Source organism: Aotus nancymaae, unplaced genomic scaffold (genome assembly GCF_030222135.1).
Source record: "Aotus nancymaae isolate 86718 unplaced genomic scaffold, 86718_ANA_hifiasm-v0.15.2.pri h1tg000032l_0, whole genome shotgun sequence".
Taxonomy (NCBI): domain Eukaryota; kingdom Metazoa; phylum Chordata; class Mammalia; order Primates; family Aotidae; genus Aotus; species Aotus nancymaae.
In genome coordinates, this window is record NW_026988445.1 from 23,384,486 (window position 1) to 23,402,772 (window position 18,287).

At 36.9% G+C, this 18,287-nt stretch overlaps 1 pseudogene; it reads right to left on the reverse strand.

Annotated features, from left to right (window-relative positions):
• Window positions 1-17,857, reverse strand: part of LOC105711079 (protein FAM83F-like) — a 40,719-nt pseudogene extending 22,862 nt beyond the window's left edge.
• Window positions 17,858-18,287: the final 430 nt, after the last annotated feature.

Consider the following 18,287-nt stretch of genomic DNA (forward strand, 5'->3'; position numbering starts at 1 on the left):
ACTAATTTGTGGGGTACAGCCCCATTTCCTGTTTAGAACTTACCAGGGAGGCACAGCTTTTTGAAAATTGCTTTCAGAGAAAAATCTTCCAGACCAAGCTTGCCCAATCTGTAGCATGCAGGCTGCATGTGACCTAGCACACCTTTGAATGCAGCCTAATACAAATTCCTAAACTTTCTTAAAACATTATGATTTTTTTTCTGTTTGTGAATATTTTTTAGCTCATCAGTGATCGTTAGTGTTAATTTTATGTGTGGTCCAAGACTATTCGTCTTCTTCCAATGTATCCCAGAGAAGTCAAAAGATTGGTTACTCTGGTTCTAGATTTTTATTAAGCTAAAGTTCATAGGTTTCCTTAGTTATGCAGGTTTCCTAAGTTTTTCACCCTAGTGTTATTTTTCTGTCCCAGGATTTGATCCTGGAAATCACATTTCATCAATCATCCTATATCCCTAGGCTCCTCTCATCTGTGGCAGTTTTTCACAGTTTCCTTGTTTTTGATGACTTTGCCAGTTTTGGGCAGTTGGGGTCAAGTATTTTGGAGTGTCTCTTAATAGAGATTTTCCTAATGTTTATCTCATAATGGGACTGAAATTCTGAGTTTTGAGAAAGATCACAATGTAAGTTCTGTTTTTTTCATATCATGTTAAGGGAACATACCATCAACATGGTTTTCCACTGTTGATGTTAATCCTGGTCACCTGGCCACAGGAGTGTTTGTGAGGTTTCCTCACTGTAAAGTTATTCCTCCTTTTTAGCAGTGTTTGGGATTCTTGCATAAGTCATAGATGTCGGCCTCCTTTGTATTGTCTTCCAGGCTTTCGGTATTAGTCCCTATGAACTGAGCAATCACATCATGCTTAAAACAGTTCTGTTGTCTAACAACTTCTTACTTCTTCCTTTTTTTGGAGAAAACAAAAACTTCTTTGGGTTTTTGTTTATTTTTATTTATATTTTTAGTAGATACCAGGTAAGGAAGGAAAATAACTGTGATCCTTGTGGTGAAACTCTTCTGCATCTTGGCTGTAATGGTGGTTACATAAATGTATACATGTCATAAAATCACATAGAACGAATCATAAACACACACATACAAATGTATGTAAAACTGAAGAGATCTGAACACAGTCAATAGATTGTGTCAATGTCAGTTTCCTGCTTGTGACATTATACTATAGTTATGTAAAATATTACCACTGGGGAAAGCTGAGTAAAGGATGAATCTTTCTGTATTATTTCTTACAAACTGCAGGTGAATCTACAATTATCACCAAATAAGAAGCTTTAAAAGACTAAATTATCAAATACAATTTAAAATATCTGTGTAGTTCTTTTTGTCTTTAGAATGTATCTCACAAAGCCTATATATGTAGTCAAAAAATATGCATTTTAAAGTCACTTGAAAAAAAATCTGTGGACTTTTATTACTAATGCAATATTCAGTTAGAGTTATTTGCCCATTTAATTTGTTTTCAGTATCAGAGATTTATTACTAAACAATTGGTAATGTATTTACATGATTCAAAAGTTAGCAATAATATAAAGAGACTCCTAGAAAATCTTGCTTCTTTTGGTGCCTCTTCCTTTGTTTTTCCCCACAACCGCTTATAGGTAAATATTTTCTTATGTGATACTTACCTTTCCATAGTTTGTTTGTCTGAACAAATAATTGCCTTATCTTACTAAAGAAATCAACATACAATATATGCTATGATGCATGTTGCACTTTTCTTCAGTATATTTTAGAATAACAATATATTCTCTCTTTATCATAATACATAGAGAACATCCTTATTCTTTTTAAAAACTATATTATATTTGACCACAGGGATGTACCATAGTTTACTCAGTTTTCTTTCGCCGAACGTTGAGCTAACAGATGATACCACAATGAATAACCTGGTACATATGAAGTTTCTTACTTATTCAGGAATATCTGTAGTGTGCATTTCTAGAAGTTTGATTGTCAGGTTTAAAAATTTAAAAATTTGCAATGTTATTAGATACTGTCAAATTTTCCTCCATAGGTATCAAACCATTTTTCACTTCTTCCAGAAATTGCAAGTGTCCCTTCAATGGCATTATTTTCAAACTTCTATATTTTCTCCAATTTGATAGCTAGGAAATGGTTATTACCATAGTTAATTTTTGTTCATTTTATTATGAGTGAGGTTTCACATCTTCACAAATGTTTAAATGCTATTTGTAATCTGTTTTATGTGTGATTTGTCTTTTTATATCCTTTGTCTATTTTTTTCCTGTTGTGTTGTTCTTCTGTTTCTCAATTTCTAGAAGTTTCAAATGTATATATTACATATAAATATATACTGTATGTAATCAATGTGTATTTTAACTACATACCTTTTTAAATACATATCATTTTAAATACATGTATTTTAAATACATGTATTGTATTATACATTTATTATATATTTTATAAATACATATGTATTTATCATATGTAATATGTATGAATATATTATATGCAATTCATATATAATGCATATGCATAACTTACATATTATATAGCATAATATATGTTAATAGAATATATGTAGGAAACTCTTAGAAGTTTAGATATGTATACATATATGTAGTCATATTTTGGAGTGTCTTCACTGAAGATTACTTCTTTGGGTTTTTAAACTGACATCCTGTGGCTGAAAAGGAGATAGAGTGAGGATTGGCCAAATCAAATGCTCCATTTTTAACTGTTCCCAAACTACAGGATGAACACAATGAATACACATATTATGATTAGACCACAAAGATTAACACAATCAATTCCAGATATTGATCTGAAAGCTCAGAATAACAAACACATTCCATTAGGAATCTGAAAACATTCCATTAGGTAATAAATGAACCCAGTACAATGCCTGGTGATGTAGTACTTAATTAATATTTATTGAAATCATTAATGATATTTGGAATGTTTTATTTATTTTAGAGCATATTACTGATTGACTAAAATATGTTAACTATGTTAATCCGAGTTCTGTGTGTCTCAGTTATGAGTTCCTTTTACCTTGTATTAACTACATCAGTTCCTCCAGGCAAAAACCTAACAATTGTTGTTGTTGACATGATTGCAACTATGTAAAAAAGGTACATACAGCAGAGTCTTCTATGAAATACACTAGAATGGTTGTCACTTTTCTAGAAGCCAAAACAATAGATGATTCTCAACTTCATTCTTCTTTTATATATTGTCACATTTTCCACAACAAATTTTACTACACTGTTAACAGTTAAACATGCTTTATTTTTTTAAACATGCAAATGCTTCCACTACTGATACATGTGGGCAGTTGGCCATATATGGGCAGTTATTCCTTATTTTGACAGTTGTTCCATATTTTGGTCCCATTGCAATGGAAGCTATAAAACTTCTTACTGGGGAAGTTTAGGTAGATAACAAAAACTGACTTTGTCCCCAGTGCAATGGATTTATTAAAAACAAGCAATACAAGGATATGATTATATATCTTAGTTTCTGATAGCCATTCCTGATATGAAAATAGCTGAAAAGAGATCCCAGAGCAACTAGGGATTCTTCTGTAATAAACTGTGGCTGTCAAGATTAGAGCAAATTCATCCATTCTCTGCAGAGTAACTTTCATTAATTACATGAGCATTGTTTTCTTCCTGGTGAGTTATTTAAGTGAGCATTTTCTCCCACCACTGTCATTAGGATGTGGCCAGGCACACTTGCACTTGGAGTAGTGTGCTTTGAGTCTTTTATTTCTGACTAAATTGCTAAAAGTCAGATATTGTGTGGAAATGGATTTTGGTACCAACCTGCATGAACCAAGATTACTTAATGTTTTCCGAGTGCACCAAGGTTTTCCTTTGAAGTCTGTTCAAGGGAAAGTTTTGCTTTCTGACAACATAGAAATTACTCTTCTAGACTGTGCTTTGAGTTTATCAATTTGTGGAGGTCATATCCAGAGCAGAACTACAAAGAATTGCATTTGGAAAGCATTGAAGACCTTTGTCATGTAGAAACACTCTATGCTGAGATAATCTAGAGTAGAGGGGAAAGGGTATTTTTTAAAAAAGGGGAGAATCAAGGGCATGATAAACTTTACTGCACTAAATGTATACTTTACTTTTATTCTTCAATGTATACACCAAAATATTAAATTATAAAAATATTCATAACCCTCTCATTTGCAAGACTTTCTATTGCTGTTGATGGTGCTGATGACGTGATTATTGTATTTTTCCTGAACACTATGCATCCCCGTAATTCTTTGAATCTTTTCATATTTCATACTTCAGACCACATAATATTAGGGGTTAAAATTAAGCCAAATTAATGAGAACTCTTATAATATTGACACTTACTTTCACTAGAACTTGCTGAGTCTCCAAGCTTTGTGCAATATCTGCGTTTATCTTTGTGAGTCCCCAGGGCAAGCTTTAAGGATACTCATGGAGAGATCTGATGTAGTTCCCAGTGTAATCATGAATTAATTCTCCTATCATGGCCCTAGTCCTGCTTTTTCTGACACCACAACCAACGCCACTAAAGACACATCAAATTTTGGAAAGAGTGTCAAAACAGCACAGTCTTGGTCTCCATACCCACCTCGTGAAGATGAAGCTGAACTGGGTGATGAGAAGGTTGCCTTTATTACTGATTTGTTTGACATGTTTATACATAGGCCTGTACCCTGAAGTCTCATAAGAGGAGCATGCTTCTTGATTTGGATTTTTTAGCCCCTTTTTCTCTAGAGTTTAGAAAGCAGCTCCTGGAGTTTGGCATAAGCAGATGACCGATTTCTGAGACTGACCTGGGCTGCATTATCTTCTTTCATCCCATCCAATCATCAACCCCTTCTGTCCGAGTCTCACTTCCTTCTTTAGGTTTAGCTTGCTATTCTCTAGGGGTCCATCATCAAATGCTTTGACAAAGGCAATGGATCACTTTCTAAGTTCTTCTGTATTGTAGCATGAGTTATATGTCAGAAAGCATGGTCTTATTCTTACCTTTAATAATTATTAACTTCCATGAGTCTACACCGTTTCTTACATGTGAATTTCTCTTTTCTCATTTGTCAAAAAGGGCAGAAATACCTACCTCCCCAAGAGAGTTACAAAAATGACATGCTGTAACATATGCAACATTTAAAATGTCATTCTACCATTATAGACTCTAATAAGGCAATGCATTAGCACTGGGTAACTAGAGCTGAGAATCTTCTGGAGGAAAGCAGGGAAAATCAGAAGTTCTCTAGCCAAATAACGGAAAGGATTAGGTTCTCCATATTTCTCTCTACTCCAGAAATTTCCCTTCTGAAGGAAAAAGTGAATTTAGGTAGGAAATAGATACAATGATAGTAGTAGTTTTCAGAAAAGGGAAAGTGATCACCCATAATGCAACCAAGAACATATCAACCTCAAGTCTGTGGAAATTCTGGCAGTTCTCCTCCCCACACTTGTAAAATTCAAAGCATTTTATGAATTATGCCAGGTGAGTGAGTCTCTAGAGACTTCAAGATTTCATAGCCTAGAAAAGTGGGAAAATATCACTGGTAGCAGCAGAGGCGAAAGAGAATTTAAAATGAATCATCTAGAAGGTCTCAACGTTTATATACGGTCTTGGATTTGAAATATTTCCAGGACTGCTGAGAAAGGGAAATGTCTCCTCAAATCAAATATATTAACAGAGTAGCTACCTGAGAGCATCATAACAGGTTGCATGCATTATGGTGTTATCATGATCTCATATCTATTGTAAGAGAGAAGGAAACATATCTTAATTATCTTGGTTTATCCCAAAGTATGAGCTCATAGCCTTGTACATGATAGGCTATAATAATTTTATAATTAATTTTATAACCATTGAAATAAACATGCAAAGACTAAATTTGCCTTTAAAAAGTTATTTGACTATTGTGTATCTGACTTTGACAATTCCACATAGTACTTTTGGCAGCTTTTCATTGTCCCAGCAGCTACTTCCAAACCTGCTACCTGGCAGCCTGCTGCATCTGAAACTCACAGGGAGTGGAGCTCTTTGGCACAGAGGAAAGAGACAATGTTTTGATTGCTCTATGAATGGAGTAGAGTTGCCCTGTTATATGATTTCTTCACTATGAATATGCTGGTGACCTTGGCTGAATTATGCTATGATGTGTTCCTTACACACTTCTTTCTCCTGGCTTTTGTGCAATTACCTTCATTCAGTTCACCAAGGTGACTGCTCCTGTATTAAGGTTTTATCTTATTTTTTTTCCATGTTTAGTCGCATATAGCCAGAAACCGATAAACATGTCCTTCATTCTTAGAAACCGATGGCAATTCAGAACCTCATTTACTGAGGGCTTTGTCCTGCCACTTTCTGTTAAACGGAACTGGTAGAAATGCAGGGGAAAGTTGGCCTGACTCTGGCTTTGACTCTGCATTTTCAGAGCTCACATGCTGTTGGAAAGAACAATCATTAAATAGGTCAGGCAAGCTCAGGATTTCAATTTGGAGAGTTTCACTGAATTTGAATTAGTTCTAAGGTTGTGAGAAAAAGGATTTGCTGTGCTATTCCATACCAGCAATATAAGTCTGAGAAGATGGTGGCAGGCTGTTGGGGAAGAATTCTAATGGGATCCTATTGATGGAAGAAAATGTTCAATCCTTAGGTATGCCATATAAAGATCTTCCTCTTTTAAAAATCCATCAAAGGGTCATAGTTTGGAAAAATACTTGCAGAGAAGCAAATTATAAGTAGTCAATTCATCAACGTTTTGTACAGTGCCTACTTTGAACAATGACAATGCCAACTTTCAACAAATTTTTATTCATGAATGGTTGCTGTATCCAGTCTGCTCTTACTGAAACATGATGTTAAATGGAGACAAATTAGATTACTGATAGTCAAGAATCCCTGAAATGCTGTCTTACCTCTTGAAGGTCAGTTTTTGTAGGGATAAAATGGGATAATAATTCTTACTTTGGTTGTTAAATGAGACTTTTCCTATTGCCTTGGAGTTTCAGCAAAAGTTGCAAAGCTGAAGATATGATTGTTGATATCTAGGTGATAACTAGGTGGTAGTTGAAGCCTTCCTTATTCTAAAGATTAAGCTGAGCAAGAGCCTAGAAGCCTCTCCAGTGTTTACTCTGACCCTCCACCTCCCATCTCAATAGAGCAATAGAGAAGACTAGAGAATTTGGAAACATTCCTAGAAGGTCAACCCAGTAGAAGTACTGGGGCATTTTCTCTCCTCCCACTGTCAGGCCAGTTAGTTGGAGGGACTTTAAGAGGATATTCACAGAGATGTCCTGGCTGGAGGTATTTTAAGTTGTGGAAAATCATGGTGAGGTGCAGGTGAGAGGTTTCTGAGAGGGCCTTTAGTTGTTCCCTTAAAAGTGAGGCCCATAGAGGATGCAGAGACTCTTTGCCTGAAGAATGCTGGAGATGAGAGGCATGGAGAGAGAAGGGAAAAGGATCAGGGTGGGGCTGGCCCTTCTCCCCATTTGGCAAGAGTACATACATTTTCTGTGAAGCAGAAAGATGCTGTTAAATTCAGTCAGTCCTGAGGCAGGGAGATTTTGGCAATAAGGGGAGAGTTGGATGTGAAACTGCCATTGGTGGCAGGGAAGCCTACAGAGGCCAGACAGAGTCCCTTTTGGGACTCTTTTGGGAAACTGCAATGTAAAAGACTGTGTGTGTGTGTGTGTGTGTGTGTGTGTGTGTGTGTGTGTATGTTTGGGACTGCCTCCTGAAGAAACCCACTTGTCCTCTGACAAGCATCCTTTCATTCATGAGTACTGATAAGTGAATACATCAGTGTCCAAAACCTTTTGTGATTTTCTTCTAATTTGCAACATGTGCTGTTCACTCTGCACCCCTCCTCAAGTGCAGGCCCACCGCCACTGGTCAGTACCTCAAGGTCATGAGCATCAAGACTGAATGTAAAACACACCAGTGTATAACGAAGGCTCAGAAAGGAAAGCTCTTATGAACACGATCACAAGGACTCTGTGAAAGAAGGTTGTGTTACAATAAAAAGTCATCCTATTTCCATATTACTCTGATAGAAACATTTTTGGAAAATCCATCATGTAGTGTTTAATAGAGTACACACCTTATTCCTGACTTAAATAATCAAACTAAAACTATTGCTCTGAAAAAATTTTCCCAAAGTATTATTAAAGTAAATAAGTACTTTAATAAATGATTAAAATCATAGAAACAGGCTGGGCACAGTGACTCACGCCTGTAATCCCAGCACTTTGGGAGGCCAAGGCGGGTGGATCACAAGGTCACGAGTTCGAGACCAGCCTGACTAACATGGTGAAACCCTGTCTCCACTAAAAATACAAAAAAATTAGCTGGGTGTGGTGGCATATGCCTGTAATCCCAGCTATTTAGGAGGCTGAGGCAGGGGAATCACTTGAACCTGGGAAGCAAAGGTTGCAGTGAGCCAAGATTGTGCCACTGCACAGGCAGGAGAATCACTTGAACCTGGGAGGTGGAGGTTGCAGTGAGCTGAGATCATGCCACTGCACTCCAGCCTGGGTGACAGAGTAAGACTCTGTCTCAAAATAAAATAAAATAAAATAAAATAAAATAAAATAAAATAAAATAAAATAAAATAAAAATCATAGAAACAAAAATACAAATAAACAAGTTGTAAATTTTTATTATTTTAATCATTTCAGTTTATTTCCAGTTTAGGTTCATTAGCACTAAAATTTAAAGGAAAAATATGGGCTAGAAAATATGGAAATGAAAAATCACTTATCTGCCATTATATCTTTCTAATTATTTTTGTTTGTTTTTCACACTCCCTTTTCCAGTATTTTTCAAGCTACATTATCATAATGATACGTTCATTTATTCAAATACCGAGAGATTTTTCCATGTGTGTTGTCGTTTGTGTTTGTGCTACACCAAAAGAGCATGGAGAGAGAAAGATGCAGAGATGGCAAGACAGCAATAGAAAAATACAGCCAGGGATTACTTGAAAAAATGCAGAACTCCACAACACAATGGGTAACACTTTTAATTACATTTATAGTCGAACTGATAATACAATTGGTAATTTCACTTTCATTTTCTTTTAAATCTCCTTTAATTCTTAACAATAAATATCAGTAGTATAATTTTCTATTCTGAGTTATAGTTGTTCAGATTCAAGCTCAGGGCATTATTGTTTCTGAGGCATCTGCCACAGAAAAACACATAGAACATATATTCTAAACTTTTGCAGTCATCTCCGCAAAGATGAATCTGATGAGTTACAAACAGCTGGAACTTACATGGGCCTGCAGGCCCTTTGTTCAAACAGCTAATCATTTTTTCCTGGTGGTGTCAAGGGATAAGGGTAGAAATCATTCAATTTCTTGACACTAGGTCAAGAGAAGGCAGGCTTATTTCTTTAAGCCTATAGAGATCTGCTTTGAAAAGAATGGAATGGTATGTAGCACTTTTCAATGCCAAATGGCCTATTTAAGATTTTTATCAGAGATTCTTACTTCTAGTAATGTCAAGTTCGAATATTCTGATCAAACCTTCAATGAAAATGCCTGAAACTCCTTAGACATAGTAAAGAACTGACAAGAAAGTGAGGAGCTCCCTGGCCAAAATCTAAGAGGAAATAAGAGAGAGAGAGAGAGAGAGTGCACCAGAGCACCAAAGGGATAGAGCCACTTTAGCCCTGAGGGTATTCGTGGAGCTCAGTGATTTGGGGCCAATGGACTCTCCAGGAGAGGAGTCAAATGGGGAATGCTCTGCATTAATCTGAGATCCCAAAAGGCATCCCTCTCAGAGGAGAAGTGAATTAGATTTACAGCTCCACCTCACTACCGCAGGGAACAGCAGGAAAATGGCTGTTTTGTGTCTTAGGTTGAGTTTCATACAGCTGACTTTAGAGACTGTATTAGTCAGTAATCTAAGAGAAACAGAACCAATGAGAGATTATCTATCTATCTGTCTATCTATGAAACATCAATCTCTCTATCTCAATATGTATTCATTATAAGAAATTGTCTTGTGATTACAAATGCTGGGAAGTCCAATGATCTGCCTTCTGCAGACGGAAGACCCAGAAAAACTGGTGGTATAATTCAGTCCAATTCTAAACGCTTGAGAAGCAGGGAAGCTGAAGGTATAAATGCTAGTACAAAGGCAGGAGAAACTGACAAACGGTGTCCCAGCTCAAGCAGGAAGGCAGGACAAAAAGGGACAGATTTCTTCTATTTCTGACTTTCGTTCTGTTCGAGTCCTCAACATCAGGTAGGGTGATTTACTTTACTGCCCACTGCTTCAAATGCTAATCTTATCCAGAAACACTTTCACAGACTCACTCATAAACAATGTTTAATATGAGCACCGCATGGCCCAATAAAGTTGACATAAAAAATTAACCATCACAGAGGCAGATTTGAATACAAATAGTTTATTGGCAGCCTTGGTGGATGCTGTATTTTGCAGCTTATATTTCCCCTTCATGAAAGACACACTCATTCCCCTGCATCTATGAGAGTGTGGGTTGCAGCTGGCTGTCAGGTGAATGCCTCTCCAGGACTTGCCCTCAGCTGAAGAGAGCTCCTTATCCGTGGTCACCCTTTCCCTGTTATCAGCCACATCCAATGACTCATTTGTGCAGGGGATATACAGACCTGGCCTTTTTGTCTGAAGGTGAGAAATCTCTGAAGGTCATTCCTATCCTGAAGCTCCCTGTGGGGTCAGTCGAGGCTTCTGCTGAAACTGCATTGTGGTTTAGTTTTTCTCTCTGCTCAATTCTGCTCAATCTGCCTTCACAGATCCTTCAATAAGCCTCTTTTATATAAAATCTCAGAGACTTGGAGTTTGTTTCCTGGGGAACCAAACTGACAAAAAGCAATTCCAGAGAATGTGGATATAAGCTAAGAAAGGGAGGAAGAGATTGTGTTAGGCAACTGATTACTGCTCAGGGAAGCTGCGGCTCAGTCCCACTGGAGAGCCCTGTGAGATGGCACAGAATCTGCCTCAGAGGGACAAGGAAATTTGACTATTTTTCACTACCAACTTCCATTCATCATCAATTGAGAGTTGTTGTGAGGCTTGTCCACTGTCATGTCCCCAGCATCACCAGCCTGCCTGGAAAATATGCCAGGACTCTTCCACGATCCTAGGAATATTGGGGAACATGCAGTAAGAAGCACTTCAGGAATGGAAATGAGGAGTTCTGATGGGATGTGATCAGAACATCAATGACAGTCACTATAATTTGATTCTAAAGGAGCAGAGTAAAATAAGAAAAAGGAAATAACCCAACTCAGTAGTTGTGGCAAAGATTCAGTTCCAATATGAATTTATAGCTCTTGAGCACCCTACCTCTCCATGGTCCATGGACTTGACACCCTGTAAATTTGCTTTAAGTGTGTATAGACTAGTACTGACTCCAAGAGCCTGAATGAAGGAAGTTCAAATCTCCTATAAAAGCAGAACCCATTATCCTAGGTATTGGTAAATACCCACGTATATATTTTTAAAGAACAATATAAAGAGAAAAGTAAACATAAACTCAAATTGAGAAGTTAAGGAGGCACAGAGAGGGAAAACCTGTTCAAGCAATAAAAAGAAAACCTAGACTTATAAGGACTCTGGTTTAAATTGATTTAATTTAAATCAATTAACAAAAAAAAGTCAAGAAGCTTAACAAAAATATTGAGCAAAATAACTGCTTGGGAATTTAACCAAAAAGGCAATCTGAAAAATGGTTGGTAACATGTGATTAACCAATGTAAATAAATCTATTTCTTGGAGTAGATTGCATAACAACTAGTTTATTATGCATAGAAGGAAAAATATAAGCTTGAGTATATTTGCAGCAATAGAACTTTATAAGATGACTAGGCGTATTTGAAAAAATAGAATGTCTAGAAATGAAAATAAAAGTTTCAATCAATTCAAAATTAAATACTCAGTAGAAAGATTAACAGCTGACTAGAATGTGTTGATAAGAGAAATGACAGATGTATCAAAAGAAATTATGAAGAATATAAAATTGGAGAATATTAAAGTGTGTGGTAAGAAGACAAGGGAAGTATGCTCATAATTGGAGTTCCAGAGTGAAGAGGTGGTACCAAAAAACTTTTGAAATATTAGTGGCCAAAATTTTGCAAATTTGCTGAAAACTAAAACCCACAGATCAGAAAATAGCAATAAAGCCAAAGATGAATAAATATAAAGAAAACCACAAGTCACATAAACTATTGCTTGAAATATGTGATAAAGAAAGATATCATAGTCAGAAAAAAAAGGCTAATTACATATAGAAGAGTGAAGATAGCAATTATAACCTGACTTATTACCAGAAACTATGCAACCCAGAAAAAAACCAAAATGGAATATTTGCAGGTCCAGAAAAAAGTAAAGATTGTTAAACTAGAATTCTATACCCAGAATGAATATTTTTTAAACATGAAGGTGAAATAAAGGTGAGAGACTCCATTGCCAGTAGATCTGTACTATAAAAAATGTTAAGGAAAGTTCTTTAGGCAGTAAGAAAATGATACCAGATACAATTTAGATCCATGCAAAAGGATGAATAGTGTCAGAAAAAGTAAACTGTGGCATATTCATGCAACAGCATGCTATTAACAATATAAAGGAACAAACTGCAAATACACGTAAAATGTAAATGAAGATATATAAAATCTTTAAAAATATTTGCTGAATGGTACATATTCATACTGAACAATTTAATTTATATAAAGTTATAAAACAGGCAAAACTAATTTATGGTGACAAATATCAGAACAGTAATTTTTTTGGAAGTGTGGGTGTAAGGATAGGCTGAGAAGGAACATGAGGTTACTTTCTGAGTTCATATTAATATTTTATATTTGTATAGAGGTTTGGGTTTCAGAGGTGTATATGCTTTTCAGAATTCAATAAATGTACACATTAGATATGTTCATTTCATTTAAGTAGATATGTATCTAGAGAAAAATCTAAACAAATATTGGACTCTGGGAAGATGTATGCTAATAATCTATGGGGAGGTCTGCTATCTGCAATGTACTTTGAAATGCATCAAAAAGAATAATTAATAAATTGATAGAAAAATAAATTGGCATATGGTAATATGGTAAGGTAAAATAAAGATGGAAGCTATACAGGTGCTCACTGACTTCAACTCTACTCTATATTGGAAATTGTTTATAATAGAATTTTAAAGAACAAAAGGAAAAATGTTAAAACCCAATTATAAATCTTTTAGAAACTAATATTGAAAAATGCTTCATGACATTGTGGATTTCTTAATGCAAGGCACAAAGAGAATGAACCCTAAAGTAATAGAGTGATGAATTCAACTACATTATATTCAAGAACTTCTCTTCATCAAAAGACAAGATGAATAGAGCATAAAGGTGAACTACTGAGCACAAGATGGTATCCGCAACACCTAATTGACCTAGTTTCCAAATCCTACAGAGAACTCCTACAAATCAAATTAATTGATTTAATTTAAATCAATTAATGAAGAAAAGTCAAGAAGCATAACAAAAATATTGAGCAAAATAACTGCTTGAGAATTTAACCAAAAAGGCAATCTGAAGAATGGTTGGTAACATGTGATTAACCAATGTAATTTAATACCATAATACCCCCCCAAAATAGCATAAATATCTCAATGGACCATGTATATTTACAAAGTCTAAAACACATCATGCTACTGAAGATGTGGACTACTGAAACTATCCACTGTTGCTGTATTTTTTTTTACATCAGGAAACAGACATTAATAAAGTCAAATATGGAAAAATGTGAAAAAAAATACATCCCTATATTTATAGAGAAAATCTCATATATGTGCCAGTTTGGTGGATGTATGATAAATTTCATTTCATACTTGTATACTCCTTCTCTAAAAATGCAAAACAAAAAAAGTCAACCCACCAACTTGGAAAGAAACAAAAACATAAGTTGAACAAGAGAATCAAGACACAAAAGAAAATACATTGTATGAGTCATTCATATAAAGTTCAAAATAAGGCAAAACAAAGGCTGAGGCAGGCAGATGATGATATCAAGAGATGGAGACAATCCTGTCCAACATGGTGAAACCCCAAGCCCCATCTCTACCAAAATTACAAAAATTAGCTGGGCATGATGGTGTGCGCTGTAGTTCCAACTACTCAGGACTTTGAGGCAGGAGAATCCCTTGAACTCGGGAGGTGGAGGTTACAGTGAGCCGAGATCGCGCCACTGCACTCCAGCCTGGCAACACAGCAAGATTCCGTCTCAAAAAAAAAAAAAAAAAAAAAAAGGAGTGCATATCTAATTGCCTTAGAGGGCAGTGACTTCCCTGTGCCTGGTGAGGATTCCCCGGGGGGCTGGCAATGTTGTATTTCTTCACCTGAGTGGCAATGACATGCTTAGTCATTTCAGTTGTTAAAATATACAGATATGCATAAACACGAATATGTTTAGTTCAGTTTTCTATAGTCTTGCTACGTTTTACAAGAATCATAAAACAATATTACTGATAACGATTCTATATTTTGACATAAGAACCACTAAATGGCATTTTTCTTGAAAAAGAGTTTATCCTCTGACTTTTGACAATCTCTTTAGTGTCCCTTAGTCCCCTCTATCTGCACTCTCCTCCAACATGCTGTTTCCATAGGATGTTGTGAAGAAGAGGGGGTTCAGATACCTCCAAAGCACACACTTGGCACTGTGTCAGTTGATGACTTGCCCTAAAGAGACGCAGTATGTCTGTAAATCCTGATGTATACCTCCCACAGAAGCCGAGGCACCCTGTTACACTGGTGGTTCTGTGTGACTTGGATGAGGCTGGCACCTTTCCACCACTAGGGTTCTCTCTTAGATTGATTCAGGGTCATCAAACACAAGAGAATGTGGTAGGCATCAAGGATGCATAATCACATAGTAATAACCAAGCCATAGTAATAATTATAAAAACAACAGCTAATTCTTATTAAGTATCTATTATGAGCAGTGTATGAGTCAGAGTTCTCTAGAGGGACAGAACTAATGTGAGAGATGTATATATGAAGGGTAGTTTATTAGGAGAATTGACTCACACGATCACAAGGCGAAGTCCCTTGATAGGCCATCTGCAAGCTGAGGAGCAAGGAAGCCAGTCCAAGTCCCAAAACCTCAAAAGTAGGGAAGCCAGTAATGCAGCCTTCAGTCTGTGGCCAAAGGCCTGAGAGCCCCTGGCAAACCACTGGTGTAGGTCCAAGAGTCCAACAGCTGAAGAACTTGAAGTCTGATCTTCAAGGGCAGGAAGCATCCAGCAGAGGAGAAAGATGGAGGCCAGAAGACTCAGCAAGTCAAGTCCTTCTGGTTTCTGTCTGCTTTATTCTAGCCTCGATGGCAGCTCATTAGAGGTGCTCACCCAGATTGAGGGTGGGTCTGCCTCTCCCAGTCCACTGACTCGAATGTTAATCTCCTTTGATAACACCCTCACAGACACACCCAGGAACAATACTTTGCATCCTTCATTCCAATCAAGTTGACACTCATATTAACCATCACAGGCAGGCAGTGTTGTAAATACTCCATGTATATTACTGTATTCCATCCTTAATACTGCTTTGAAGTAGGCACTATTATATTTCCCATTTTTCAGTTCAGGAAACTGAGGCACAAGTGAGTTGCTTGAGGTAATAGAGCCCATGATTGTCAGAGCTGGATTTCAGACTCAGACTCCCTCACACTTTCTCTCTTGACTATCATGCTATTCAGTACGAAACAAGTTTCAAAATATTATCTACTTGTTAAGCTTGTGTTACTGTTATTTCTAACACAACATAGAGAATTAAGTAATGCATACATGCCTTTAAATCGTCAACAGAGTTGAGTGATTAGAAAGTATTTGTGGAAGAATAAATAATGAGAAGTGAGTTTTGAATTGAGTGAATATAACCAAATTTAGATAGCTTTACTGCCATATGAATATTTGATTCATTTGAATCAATTAATGACTATAAATGGCTCTGTAGTCCGACAAATAATTCAATAAACTAATCTTCAACTCTATGAAGAAGGGTGAAGTGTAAAACTGAATAAGCAGCCTATCTCCAATTCAGATCAGTCACAGTTTAAGAAATATTTTATGCTTTGCTTTTACTCTTTTCTCCTTTTTTTTTCAGCTATAATACAAACATTCTTTTTCCAGCATCACTTTTAGAGTCGCCAGAATGTTAATTTACAGTTGGATTTTTTTTTCTGTTATCATTATTATGACACACTTGGCTTCTGGCACTGTATTTCCAGATATTAATGAATCTATCACTGCTGCACTGTTTCTAAACCCAACATGAGTATAGTAACTGTGCACCCTTCTCAATGGGGCTTGAAAACTTAACCAGGGTGTGAATAAGCTGGCTCCAAGCAAGAGCTTCTCTTAGGAGGTGGAGAGGCAGACAGCCAAATTCTACTTGCCAGAGGAATATAATTCATGCATAATGTTTCTAAGAAGTGTTGGAACTAGGAGTCAAAACTCCTTAACGATTTTATTGCAAGCCAGCCCCCTGCAGAGGTTTCACGTTAGCTCCAGCTCCCAGTTATGTGGCTCCCGATCCACAGAAGGCCTGAGAACTGAACTGTTGTGAGATGAAAGAAGAGGGTTGTGTTAGTCAGTTCTTGCACTGCTAGAAAGAAATATTTGAGACTGGGTAATTTATAAAGAAAAGACGTTTAATTGGCTCATGGTTCTGCAGGCTATATAGGAATCATAATGCTGACATATGCTGGGCTTCTGGGGAGGCCTCAGGAAACTTATAATCATAGCAAAAGGTGAAGGGGGAGCCAGCACTTCACACAGCCTGGGCAGGGGGAAGAGGGTGGGAGGAGATGCCACATACTTTTAAATGACTAGGGCTGGGCGTGGTGACTTATGCTTGTAATCTCAGCACTTTGGGAGGCGGAGTTGGGCGGATCACAAGGTCAAGAGGTCGAGACCATCCTGGCCAATATGGTGAAACCCCATCTCTATGAAAAATACAAAAATTAGGTGGACATGGTAGCACATGCCTGTAATTCCAGCTACTCAGGAGGCTGAGGCAGGAGAACCATTTGAACCCGGGAGATGGAAGTTGCCATGAGCCAAGATCATGCCACTGCATGATCTTGGCAACAAGAGTTAAACTCCTTCAAAAAAAAAAAAAAAAAAAAAAAAAATACAGCCCTTTGAATTGTGCCTAAACTAGCAAGAGCTATGAAAGTTTGTGGCTGTGATTCTTATTTCACTGAGAAAGGAGTGCATCAGAGGAGTGTTTCCTCGTGCTCTGTCGTCTGACCATCTGTATCTTAGGCCAATTCTCTTGTCACTGTGGTAAGGGTCTTTAATGTGTTCCCTGAGCAAGACCATTACTTCAGCAACTCATCCTGTCTTGTTGAATTTTCCTTCCCTGATGGATTATTGCAAACACCCTAAAAGCATACTGCAACATCTTTCATCTCAAAAACAGATAAGCAAACACAAACTCCATTTCCTCCAACCTTTGTCCTATCTGTGTTGCCCAATCCCTACAACAAAACTCCATGAAAGAGTTGACTCTTCTCCTTTCTCCATTGCATTCCAGTTAATTTTCCTTTTTCTCTGCCAAACTATTCTTTTCATCTTCACCCTAACACTTATGTTGCTAAATCCAATAATTAATTTTTCTCCTTGTGACTTGATTTATCATCATGATGCATGTAACTAGTACCTCTCAGTTCCCCTTGAAAGGCTGTTTTCCACTCAGCTTCCAGGACATCACAGTCTTCTATTTTTCTCCTACTGCTATGATTTTGCAGGTTTTTCCTCATCTCTTCTAAATGCTCAAGTTCCATAGTGTTGAGGCCAAGAATTTCTGATTGTTTTCCTTTATCTGTGCTGGCTCTCATGGTGACCACATCAATCTAATTGCTTTAAAATGCTTTCTCTAAACTGGTAGCTCCCACGTATACAGCTGTAGCCTGGCGCGTTTCCAGAACTCCCAGCACATATCTCTTAATTGTGCACTCAGCATTTCCTCTTACATATCTTTTCAGCCCTTTCCAATTTATGTATTCAAATCCGAATTCTTAAGCCTAATCTTTTCAATTTTACCCCTTTCAGTAAATGGCTACTCAATCTTCTTATTGCTTCATCCAATGGTGCTATCTATGACTCTTACCTTTTCTTCAAAGGTCACATGCAATCCACCAGGATATCCACTTGATGCGATTTTTAAAACCACTTTCCACCACCTGGAATATAGCTTTCCTGATCTAAGCCACCACCATCTCTCCTTTTGGTATTTGCAATAAATCCTAAGAGATCTTCTTATTGCCA